This window comes from Anomalospiza imberbis, chromosome 5, assembly GCF_031753505.1.
Source record: "Anomalospiza imberbis isolate Cuckoo-Finch-1a 21T00152 chromosome 5, ASM3175350v1, whole genome shotgun sequence".
Taxonomy (NCBI): Eukaryota; Metazoa; Chordata; class Aves; order Passeriformes; family Viduidae; genus Anomalospiza; species Anomalospiza imberbis.
In genome coordinates this window covers 23,482,337-23,495,039 of record NC_089685.1, presented here as the reverse complement: position 1 = coordinate 23,495,039, position 12,703 = coordinate 23,482,337, and positions in this window count along the sequence as shown.

Genomic DNA, 12,703 nt, shown 5'->3' with positions numbered 1-12,703 from the left:
CTGTGTGATCACTGCCCCCTGCATACATACCACCACCCCACCCCACCCCAGTGGGATGGGGAAAAGAATTAGAAAAAGTAACAAAAAAACCCTGACTTGTGGATTCAGATAACAACAGTTTAATAATTGATACTAACAAAAAGGTAAGAATTGTAATTTCTAAAAAAGGGAAAAAAAAATAAACCCATAAGGAACAAGTGAGCCACAATACAGTTGCTCACCACCCACTGATTGATGTCCATCCTGTCTAACTTGACCCAGTTTCCATGCTGTGGAATATCCCTTTGGCCATTTTGGGTAAGCTGTCCTAGCTATGTCTCCTCCCAGCTTTTTGTGCATCTCCTCACTGGTTGAGACTTGAGACATTGAAAACTCCCTGACTTCTGATAAGTACTGCTCAGCAACAGCCAAAACTTCAGTGTGTTATTGTGCTGGTTTGGGCTGTGGTAGAGTTAATTTTCTTCACAGTGACTGGTATGGGACTGTGTTTTGGATTTGTTCTGAACACGATGATAGTGTAGAGGTGTTTTTGCTATTGTTGAGCAGGGCTCTTGTGTCCCAAGAGTGCAGTCCTGGGCCACCTGCTCTGGGATAGCCACAAAATGTCAGGTCCTGAGAGCACAACCCTGGACTGCTTATTCAGGTAGAAGATATTTGGGATACCCCTGGGCTAAATTGGGCAGAACAATGCCAAACAATCAAATAGAAGGTTTTATTCATGGCAGCAATGATGGCAGAACTAATCTTTCTTTCCAATTTATTAATTTTGAAAAGTGCTGAATGTTCAGAATCCAACTGCATTAAGGCTGTACATTCCTCTTCAATGAAGAGTCTATCAGTGATTCCAGTAATGGCAGTGAAATAATTTGAGCTAAAATGCTTTGTAGGGTCACACCTATGTTTGGGTTTGGTGCATCCATAGTGAGCTTAACACATCAATTATTGTGAGTCTGCAGTGCAAATATCAGCCCTACCCAGAGCTGTGGTGAGTACAGAAAATGTGTGGAAACATTCTGATGGAGAGGTATGGGAGCCTTCATCCAGCACTGAACAACAATACACATAAGAGAGTAGGCAGAAAGTTAATGATGACATTATTTACTTTGTGGTCTGATGAAATGTTTTGTTGTGCTTACAGTTTGTGCCAGCTGTCTTTTCAGGTACTGAAAAATTTGAGTTTGGAATAGGCTTAGACATGGTTTTCAACAGACACTGAGGGTGAGAACCATGACTGTTCCCAGAAAAGTCCCCTGAAAGCTGCAGTTGGTAAATGGTTTTTCTGTGACCCTCACATACTGATTATTAGCCTTTTTTTCAAGTACAAGGTAGTTTCAATTTCTTGAAAGACTGAGACTTTCTGAAATAATTATGCATACTTGTTTAAAATCAAACCAGCATCAGACAAAAAGAAATCAGTGCTAAATCAAAACACATATGCAAGTGATTTGCTTATACTGCATAGTCCTTGTCTAAACTGCTAAGCAGCCAGATTTCATCAGCTTACATGGCATCACAGTTTACTGCTGCTTCTTACATCACTTGCCTTTACGTAGAGTTTACAGTACTGATGCTCCTTAGCAGAGGTCTCGTTCTCAATTATGTGAAGAACTCATGCAATGAACTGTTTAATTAAATTTGTTAGCCTCCAAAAGGCATTTGGGATTTACAACGTATACATTCGCTAATATAATTAACTTTCATGTGGATCACCTGGAGAGGAGGTGGAACATAATTTTAATGCCCAACTTTTTAATTTTGCCAACTGTACTTTGGTGTGTGTGTGTGGAGAGCGTTGTCTCAAAGTTCTAATGCCTGCCTTCATGAATTTGAGGAGATGAGGACTGGTTAAGTGGACTTCCATAGATATCTGCTTCCCAGCAAGACCTGGGAATGGTGTTTCTTCTCAACTTCCAGGTCTTGAACATGACTCTAAGCATGAAAACAACACTGGAAACATTCCAAACACATTAAGAGAAAGGAAGAGAAAGAACAAAGGGAACTTTCGTTAAAACACAAAACATGAGTGATGCAACATAATGAAGCTACTGTAAGAGGAAACATTTCTGACAGTTTTGTCAAGCTCAAGAATCCAGATCAGTCAATCTGCTGGCCAGAAAAAACAGATGTGGTTCTTACTAGAGTGAAAAAGAAGCCAGCTATGCAGAAAAAAACCCAACAGATGAGTGCACTGTGCTTGACATACATTTAATAGAGTTTATATTCAGACTGCAAGGAACAAGTTTTCACATCTGAACTGGGGAGAGGGGAAACATAGATGCTCTATAAAAGCAAAAAATGTTCAGAGCCTTTCCACAGCATTTCATTCAAATCATGTAATTTTTGGTTAAAACATCATGGTACTCCTCTACTCCTCTGCAAAGGGGATCCTGGTCCACATGAAGGTTTTTGGAAGATCCAGCACATCCAGTTTCAAGTTCAGCAGTGGCTGAGGGGAAATGCCACAAGATTCCTTATGTTACTTCTACAGCAGACAGGGAGAAATAAGGCACTGTAAGATGATTTTACATAACTTGAGAGTCTGCAATCCTGAACAAGACTTTAAAATTTCCAAGGACACCTAACAAGGGACAAGCTAGGCAAAAAGGAAGAAACACATTTTGTGCACATGTGCTTATCAGTCAACAGCATGTCTTCAACCCTCTTCAACTCCTCCTGCAAGCGCAGATTGTCTTCCTCCACATCAGCCTCATGGCTTCTAATAACCACAAGAGCAGTCCTAAAACATCTAAAATCTGATAGGAAACATGTCAAATTCAGATAATTTTTCCCCGCTTGCTCCCAAGATTACTCTTTCCCCCTTTCCTACATGTACAATGAAAGGACAGGCAAGTACATGGAAGCTTGGAGAATTCAGCTTAGAAGGAAGCTCAGGATGTCTCCAGTCCCACTGCCTCTGCAGTGCAGCCTCAACTACAGGGTAAGGCCATGCTGTTTAGTGCTCCTTCAACTACTCTTCAAAATCTCCTTGTATGCAGCTGCATGAACTCCTGGGGCAAGCTGTTCAACTGCTGACCATCTACACGGCAAGATGTTTTCTCTTCATGTGTGGTTGGAATCCATCAATTGTGGTTGGAATCCATCAAGTCCCCTTGGACAAGTTGCTTCTCTTTATCCCAATGCTCCCATTCATAGCACTTAGGTCCTTTGCTTAAAACCCCCTCTCCTGCAGAGCAACCTTGCTGCTGATATAATGGCAAGTTTCCCAGTGAGTCTAGGTCTGTGTGAGGAGGCACACCGCAGACAACACGTTCTGGCAGTGTTCAGCAGACAAAGTACAAGACTACCGAAGGTCTGAGAGCAGCCAAGAGCGGACCTGCGTTTACCAGTCACACTGGAAGAGCCACAGGGCAGAAGAGAATGGGTGAGGTCTAAGCAGCTGTGAAACAGCCCTGCAGAGAGTCGACGGCAAAGCGGCAGGCCGGCAGCATCCACTTCCAACGGTGCTCGAGCCAACCAGGCTGCTTCAAGCCACGAAAAACACTAGAGTTTACTCTCCCAGCTGACAGGACAAAACTGGCTTTTCAAGCCATTTAGCTTGAACGCGATCCCACACACGGCCTTAAGGGCGGGGGCTTCCACGTGTCATCTAAAGCTGCTGGGGGTGGGGGGTGGTCGCACCATGCTGATACTCTCGTTCTGCCTTTTCCTGAAGAGAAGCTTTCTGAGGACTAGTGAGGCTTGGCTCAGAAAATGCCGCGGCAGCGCCTGCAGAAGCAGCCAAGGTGTCCCATCAGTGGCCCACAGAACTGACCGCCTCCGCTGGTCTCGCGGGTCCGTGTCGACTCTCTTGAAATACCAGCGCCACCGCCTCAGCCATGCCAGGTCGCGGCGGGCAGCCGCGCGGTGCAGCCTGCCCTGGACCTTGTCGCTGAGCTCGGAGGCACCAGTGGCGGCGGCACAGGGCTGCTCTGACGGGCTACTGGATGGCCACTGCTGTCGCCTACTGCTGAACAGCCACCCGACTCTCTTCTGCAGGGCGTGCGACGACATGGCCCCGCTGAGGGCGATCAGCAGCTGGAAGCACCCGGCGGGCTGCTTGGCCCCGGGTGTGGATGGAGATAAGGAGATAAAGGACAGAACGAGGATGAGGGACAGGGCGAGGATGAAGGACAGGGAAGCGAAAAGGACCAGAACGGGCACTCGGCACAAGGCAGAAGAGGTAGCCCCGCGCAGTGGCGGCGGCTTGGAACCTCCGAGACGGCGCAGTGCTCGCACCGTGGGACGTGCGGCTGCTCCCGGAGCGGGCTGGGCAGCCCTGAGCGCCGGCTCCGGGCACCAGCAGAACCTGCGGCGCCACAACGGCCGGTGGCACGCGCGGGGATTTACCGGCGGCGTCACAGAGGCCGCAGCGCGGGCGGAGGAGACGCCGGGCAGGTGACGGCGGGGCCGTGCGGGTGGCCTCGGCGGGCCCCGCAAGGAGGCGGCCCGTGGCTTGTGAGGCGGCCCGCGGCTCGCCTCGGGCTGCCCCGGGGCATGCCCCGGGCTGCTCCGGCCGGGCCGGAGGCTGCAGCAGGCGCTTAAGCAACTCTCGCCTCATCCGCTCTGGGCTCACGTCCTTGAAATGAAGCTCAGGCTGGGGTCGGATCCTAGTCCGAGCGGGCAGGGTCCCCCGGAGCTCTCAATCATCTCGGAGATGATCGCTCTAAAGCTGCAATGTCGGAGTTCCGGGACAATTCTCCAACTCCTCTGTCTTGTCCCTCTTGAAGACCAGACAGACCCTTTATCCACCTACACCACTGTAACTGCTGGCACTTGTTGCTATGCCAGCTGCCAACGCTGACTTTGTGTTCCGCCGCTCTACCAGCCAAGCGACAGCATGCAGCCCGCTACAAACACGCTTGGAAACACATTCCTGTTGGTCCCAATCACAAGAGAATGTGAAGGCCCAGAGGTTCTGCACTTGCTTTCTGGGCGGCTTCAGTTTGCTCTTTCTTGAGTCATTGTGCTTTGCATGGTGTTGCAAAGTCTTTTAACCTGAAGAAATGTTGGAAAGGGGGATTTGATGAATGGGCTCTGTCTGTAGCACTGTGCAAGAATAAATGAAACTTGCCAATAATGTGGTCCTTTGTGGAATCCTCTGACTCCTCCCCCTCAAGGAAGACTATATCATAGAGTTTTCCCCACACAGGCTGATAGAGAAGACTTAAGCCGTGATGCTCTGCAGGACTACAGCCAATCTACATTAGATTGCCCCCACCATTGGCCAGTTGACACTGCCCACCCCAAATATTCATCCCTCATCCCCCCCTATAGGTTGCTGCCCTTTGCCCTGTCCTTTGCCCACTCCTCTGCTCTCAGGTCATTGGTCACTGACCCCACACTGAAGTCGTGCAGACCACATGGTTTGGTCTTTTGTCTCCAGTCCCTTTGGCATGGTGGATGTAATAAAACCCTTGCTGGAATATATCATGCAAAGACCCTTCCTATCTTTCTTCTGCTGAGCTATCTCTGGCATGTGTGTTTGCATGGACATGAAATGTTCTCGTGGCCTTACTCTGAGTGGCTTCTGAAGGGGATGCCTCAAAGAAGGTTGCAGAATTTCTACCACCTTGCAACGCTACAACAGTCCTTTGTAGCAGACCTGCCAGGATGTATATAGCTCAAGTCCTTGCTGCCCTATTAACCTGTGACCCTTGCAGTCATTCAGCCCTCAGAGACATCTCAGTTAGTGTTCACAAAGATGCAATGACAGTAAGAGTCACTTCCCAGCCTAGTGTTAAAAGGAGATGATGCTGTATAGATGAGGGAAATATATTGGGAGATTTGTTCCCGAGTATGTTTGCAAAAGAAAACTTACATCACCATCATTGTGGTAATTAGTGTTTGGTGCCAATGTTTTCTCAAGTGACTCCCACAGTGTTGCCTGTCCCCAGGCCTAGTGTAGGTGAGGTAATTTTGTGTTATTTAAGTCTCTGTTCACATCATGTGGTGTGTCCCATAATCACTCCACAAGTCAACAACAAGACTTCTGGAGTAAATCCTTTCAAATGGCTAAGGATTTTCCTATGTTCCCTTCTCTTTCACTGTCCTCACAACGTCATAGTTTCTTGCACCCAGAGTTCTGAACTCTATTGCACACTGTCTTTAAAGCTTCCCTGAACAGCCTTTGGGGCTTCAGCTGCAACTTTGTTGTATTTGTTGTTGTATTTGTTAGCTAGCTTTAAAACACAGCTTGATGCAATGGGAGGTGGAGAATTAGACAGCATTGGGATACAGTACAGCTTTTCGAAAGATACAGTATGTACTCAGGCAGGGCTTTCGTGCTGCCCTGTTGCCTTCCTACCTCTGTTTCCCTGTGTGGGAGTAAACTCTAAATGAAGAGACCGTTAGTTGTGCTCGCAGAAATATGCTATTGCTTTCCATGGGCACTTTATGCCATCTAGTGGCAGCAACGTCTGCGCGTACTTTTTAGGCACGATGCAAAACTGTTGGTTGTACGACTCCTCCATCAAGCAGCAAGGTGCTGCTGCTCTCCATCCATGCTACTGACTGTACTGCTGTGGTGAAGGGTCAGGAGACTCGATGGAATGGTCAGGTTGGGTGAAGTATCCAGTGTCAAGTAAAACCACGGGAGTGCTCAAAATCGGTGCTTTTCTGAAGCTTAACGGAGTTGTGAGTTAATTAACCAAATACTCATTATGTGATCATATGGAAGCCTGGTTGCTGATTTAGGGATGTATTCTGGAAGGTAACAAGTCTTTTGATGAATGACTCAGGGAACTGGGCTTATTTAGCCTAGAGAAAAGGAAACAGCAGGGAGACCTTATCGCTCTCCATGATGATCTGAAAAGGAAATTGTGTCCCAGGTAACAAGTCATAGGAGAAAAGGAAATGCTTCAAGTTGTACTAGGCGAGGTTGATACTGGATAATAAGAAAAAATTCTTCACAGAAGGGTTTGTCAAGCATTGGAACAGGCTGCCTAGGGAAGTGACTGAGTCACCATCCCTGGAACTACTTAAAAGATGTGCAGAAGTGGCACTCAGGGACATTGTTCAGTGGTGGACTTGGCAGTGCTGGCTTAATAATTGGAGTTGACAACCTTAAGGGTCTTTTTCAACCTAAACAATCCTGCAATTCTATGACTGTCGAGCCTCTAAAATGAAAAGCTGTATTTTGATGGGAGTGTGTATTTCATAAGTGCTTCCCATAATCATTAGGTATGCTGTGCCTCCGAAATTCAGCAGTAGTGTTGCACTTGTAGTTACTTAAAACAGCTCCACAACAGCGATGCCAAGTTGCTTTAGAGGAATTATCTTCATTGAAATACAGTTCTGCACATCTTAGGGGTTGTATGTGGCCATTTTTCTGAGCTTCCATCCACTTTTGAACCAGGATATGAACTGGAAGTAGGTTTGTCTTCATTGATGACTTGTTCTATCATCTGATATGAGGCTATTAAAATATGTGTCTTTTCACATCCAGAAATTAGAGAACTGCTTTTTGTTGCTCCATATCTGAAACATGCTGTAATTCCACCAGTTTGCAAGTGATAGGAATAATATCCATTCATATTACTGCTGAGGAACTGAGTCCCTGGCATGGGTGGTACATGCAAAAAGTCCATTGCACATAAATCTGTGGTTCTTTGGGATAGTTCTTTCACACAGGAGAAGACATGACATAAAGTGCATAATTTTTTGGATTATTCTGGGCATGTTCTGATTTCCCAAAAGTAACCTTGGAGTAGTCCAGGTAAAAAACAGGGGGTAACGCCTAGGAACAATCTTGCAAAACTTCACCGAAATGGCCAAATACTCTTCAGGAGGTTATAATGTCTGAAAAGTACTATGCAACACCTACCTTTGGTAAGCAGGCTTTTTAGACAATGCACTTTGCTTTAAACCAAACATTATTTCCCACAGTACAGAAACACTGCAGAATACAGTCCAGTCAAAAGGAATATTCAAATCACAGCTCAAAGTTGCATTGCACTGGAGGAAGGAAACTAAGGTTTCTAATCTAAGGAAATGGAGGGTTCTAATCTACATTCCATGATAGGGTAACTTTCTTAGCATAATTAGATGATGTTGTTGTAGCTAGATTTGCACCCATAAGCATGTGAGCTTGTTTAGCAGTATCTTCAGCCTGTTCACCAGGAAACATGAGGACAAGACTTATCCCACCATGTTTGCTGTGTGACTACAGAGCTGTTTCCCCACTGAACTCTAGTGGCTTGCTTCTCCTAGGCGTGAAACTTGTTCATTTGCTTTACCTTACAGAAACTTCACAGATGGCTACTCCCGAATTACTAAACTGTTTGCAGATGTTTAGTTGATACATGTTTGTTTAGCAAGCATATATGGTGATTTAGGATGATCCTGCCCCTGTGCTTTTGCCTTCCACTCAGAATGAAAGAGGTTGTCCTTATTCCTTCATGGGCTTTCCCATTTAAAGTGATTGACTGTTTTCCACCTGAAGCAGTTGTGAGAAAAAAACAGCCAAAACAACCCACAGGCTCAGGGTAATAGCTTTAGATATGGATATTAGAAGCTGTTTGCAAAGTTAATCTGTTTCCACCCGAACATGGTCATTTGTTCACCCATAATTCTGAGACAGTGCCACTAACCAATACCTCAAACCAGCTTTACCAGTGTGGCTGAATCCAGGGGGGTGTGAATGGTCCAGCCCAAAAGCTGCACAGTATAAAGAATTTGTATGTTTTCCATGCATCTTCTTGGGATAAGCATTTTATTTATAAAAATCTATTACTTCAAGACAAGAACTTCAGCTGAAGTTAAAGAAGGCTAGCAAAGACAAAAAGAAAAAGAATATCAGTAACAGATATCTTCAAGGGGTATTTTGTTATTAGGATACTGACTTTTTCATAAGTCAAAGACTTAATGTGCTGATACATAAGGAGCCCAACAAACATCAATATTAGAAAGAAAGGTACTCACATAAATAGTCCCAGTAAATAAGCCAAATTGCCTGCCTGCTGTGGATCATCTGCCCTTTTTTTTTTTTTTTTTTTTTTTTTTTTTTTTTTTTTGGTGGGTGTGGAATGGCTAAATAGTGTACCAATCCGGGGCAGAGCCCTTATCTTAGAGAAGCTGAGAAACTGTACCTGTAAGAGTGATATAAAGAAGTGGCAAATTCTTCTCTTGAAGTGATACTTTTAATTAAAAGATAAGTAGCTAGAAATGGTGAAATAATTCTCCTCCTTCTGTGGTTAGTACTCAGCTGGCTGATATTCTCAGAGCTGGACAGTTACTCTGTTTTATTGGTGTGTATTTGGTATTGGATAGTATGCTGAATGCAGTTAGCTCTTTCTTAACACCTTTCCCCATATTTTCAGTTACTTAACCACTCCTTGTTTCTCACTTCATTGTTGAATGACCATGTGGCTCACTATATCTGTACAGAGCTTGCTGCAAAAGCCATTGAGTGTTCCACTGCTATTGTAGAGTTATAATAGTTTAGGTTTTACAAGTCTAACCTCTAACTAGAGGAAAAATGGACATTTATAATTTTATTGGCCTACCAGTGATTACTGGATGGACAACCATCTTTTCAGTAACTGTGGTAAGAGGTAAATAAGCAACAAATACCAAGATGTCTAATGAAATATAGAGCAGCATTTCCACAGATCGCAAGATTTTGGTTTGCCATTACATTTTATTAAAACGTAATTAAAGGGCAGAAAAGAATAGAATCACCCATACAGTATACAAGCTAGAAAGTGTAGATGAATTTATTTTTCAGCATCACATTTCTAAAACCACCGGCTTCTGTATTTTAAACTCTAAATAATGTAATGTTATTGGAAGACAGGGTATGAATGTTACATAAGCTAATGAAATAATTACTTTTGATGATGAAAATATTAATTGTGTAAGAAAAAAATTTTATAAATGTTATGAAAGAACTGGGTACATTTCATTGTTTTGTCTCTGGGTACTGCTGTTATGCGAGGTATATACTCTTGTTTGGTTGCTTTCTATTAGCAATATATTTAAGTCAGTAATCACAAATCAGTCATTTTCTTCTTAGTTACAAAGACTGGAGCTTTCATTGCATTTTGCTGTAGATTTCAAATTACAGTGGTGTATTGTATACACCTTGTACTATTTGTGTCTTTATATACATAATAAATATGCATTTATGTAGTTGAGTAAGTATATATATAAAATACAATTAATAGTCTGCTTAAAACTTGTAGCTAACTTTGGAATACAAACCTTGCTGTTTTTAGAGGAATTGTGGTGTTAGACTACTTGGGAAGACTCTCCATTGTTTTGTTTATACAGCATACAAGCAAACAAATCCCAACAAAAATGAAATTCAGTGCTGTGATAAGTAATTCTAATTCATCAAGGATCAAATTCAGAAGAGAATATTTTTCTCCTTATTCCAAGAGGGGATAAAGAAGGATAGAAAGAAGTAAATTTTTTTATATAAAAGCCAAAGAGATATATTTGAAGTGCCTCATTTGTCATATGCATAATATCACATGTCAGAAGGCTCTTCTCTGTGCCTAGCAGCTATGTGCAACATAGAGTGAGTGAGTCAGTAGTGAATACTCGTGCTGTTCCCAGAAATCTGATGGCTGTTGCTAACCTCTTTACCAGGCTGCTTTTGTTTGTTCTCAGGGAAAGATGTTATGGAGATTTTGATTCTACTTAATTTAAGTAATATATCTCTAGGCTTGACCACAGTGAAAAAAAAAGGAGTGTCATTATTACTGTCACTGTCCTCTAGGGACAGCTTACCTGTCTGTTCAGCACTTTGTCTGCAAGAGCCTTTGGCTTAGTTGTGTCCCACCCTAGCAATCAGAATGCTAGCTAGGTAGCTGAATTCCTTCAGTTCCCACCGGAGATTTTTATTTGTATATTGTGCATTCCGTTGTTTTTAGAAGTCTTGGTGAGCTCCGGGTATGGATGAACATGAATGTTTACTGAAGAACCACTAGATTTCCATATTATTTGGCATTATCTTAATACACCTTTGTGTTTCCTGAGATTTTACTCGGCTGGCCACTTCTTCTTTGTCACAGAAATACAACACATAGTCCTCAGCAGAGTATACAAATTTAATTATTTCTTCCTGATTTATTTTTTTGCACAGATCCCCAGGGTCTGTGATCTACTACTGTACTACTAGCTGTGCTATGTCTGTCAAACAGCTCTGGAGTAATGGTTTATGGCAAAATAACAAGCTGTACAGCAGATTACTTAAAATTAACAATACTGGCCTCTCATTCCTTGTATGTTCAAGTTCAGTTGAGTGGCAACACAAATGAATTAGCAGGTGCACTGATATGAAGAGAGCAGACAAAAACAGATGTAAAGAAAGACTGTAAGAGAAGAAGTTACATGTGGGGATACTCAAAAGAAAAAATATTTAAAAGAGACCAGTACCTACAGTCTGTAAAATATTCATAATTTATATTCATAATTTGGAGCAGTCTTAGCTGTAAAGGTGGGGAACAGTGTGTCTGTATTTCCACACAGAGCAGACCTGTTTTGAATTTTAAGGGAACAGCAGCCAAACTTCTTCAAGGTCGACTTCTTGTGAAGTAAAACCTCAGGTATGTCAGGCACACAACAATTGGATGCAGGTTGAATGTAGGCTTCAAAATTCCTTAACTTAGTGGATTCGAGGACCATAATTAGTATGTCTAGGTTGGTCAATAGCAGAGTAAAAAGTCATTGTCCATAGACAACAGGGATAACTAGTGCGGTTATTCTGGTCCCAACAGTCTAAGAGACAGGCTACCCATCCAGTTTTCATTGGGGTAGTTGGGATAACAGGTCTCTATGTCCTGATGTTGGTTGACATACCTAAATATTAAATCCTCCAAATCAGCACTAGCATCCTCTCTTTCTCCAAGACAGGCTACCTAAGATCTGCAGACAGTACCTCTGATACAACCACAGGAAGACAATCTCCTTGGTCACCTAGTGATGACTAAACTTCTCACTTGCAGTGTTCATGATTTCTGCTTCCGGAAAGCAGTGCCACCCATGAAGCCCAGCAAGGTTTCACTTCCCTCTTCACTTCAGCAACACCCTTCTCTCCCTCAGAAACCCTTCAGGGCTGTCACTGACTGTAAGATGTATGACATCACTGAACAAAACACCACTCAAAACACAACAGTCTATGTGATCTCTAATCTCTTCTGCTTTTGCCTAAAAACGGGGCAGATGAGTTACAAGAACTCCTATGTCAGCATTGCAAGAAGGGTCTTGTTTATAACACAGAATAGTCCATGGAAGAGTACTGACTTTCTAACAAAACAGTTACTGTAAGACACTTTCTGACCATTTCCACAAGTCGTTGGTCAAAATCTGTGGAAGGTTTTGTCCAGAACAAAAAGACTCATGTCTTTTTTCATGTATGGAGAGAACTGTCTTATCTTGAGAAGATTATTTGTAACACAAGTTTGGAACCATTTTCACAGCTGCTGTATTGAGTGATGTTAAAACGTGCTTGGAGGCAGACAGCTATTCTGAGACCTACATCACCCATTACCTGTGAATATTTAGAAATCTCTGCAGCTGGGTTACTAGAAAGGCAAACCTACGCATTCATTCAAGGTGTTTCATTGGAGCAGTGCAACAGAATTTCCATGTGAAAAATAACAACCAAGAGTTAAATTCTCCTGCTAGCAGGAGGTTGGGTTCTTTCACTGAGCTGGTAATTTTCCCCAAACATGTGATAAGGACTGAGCTCTCATCTCTG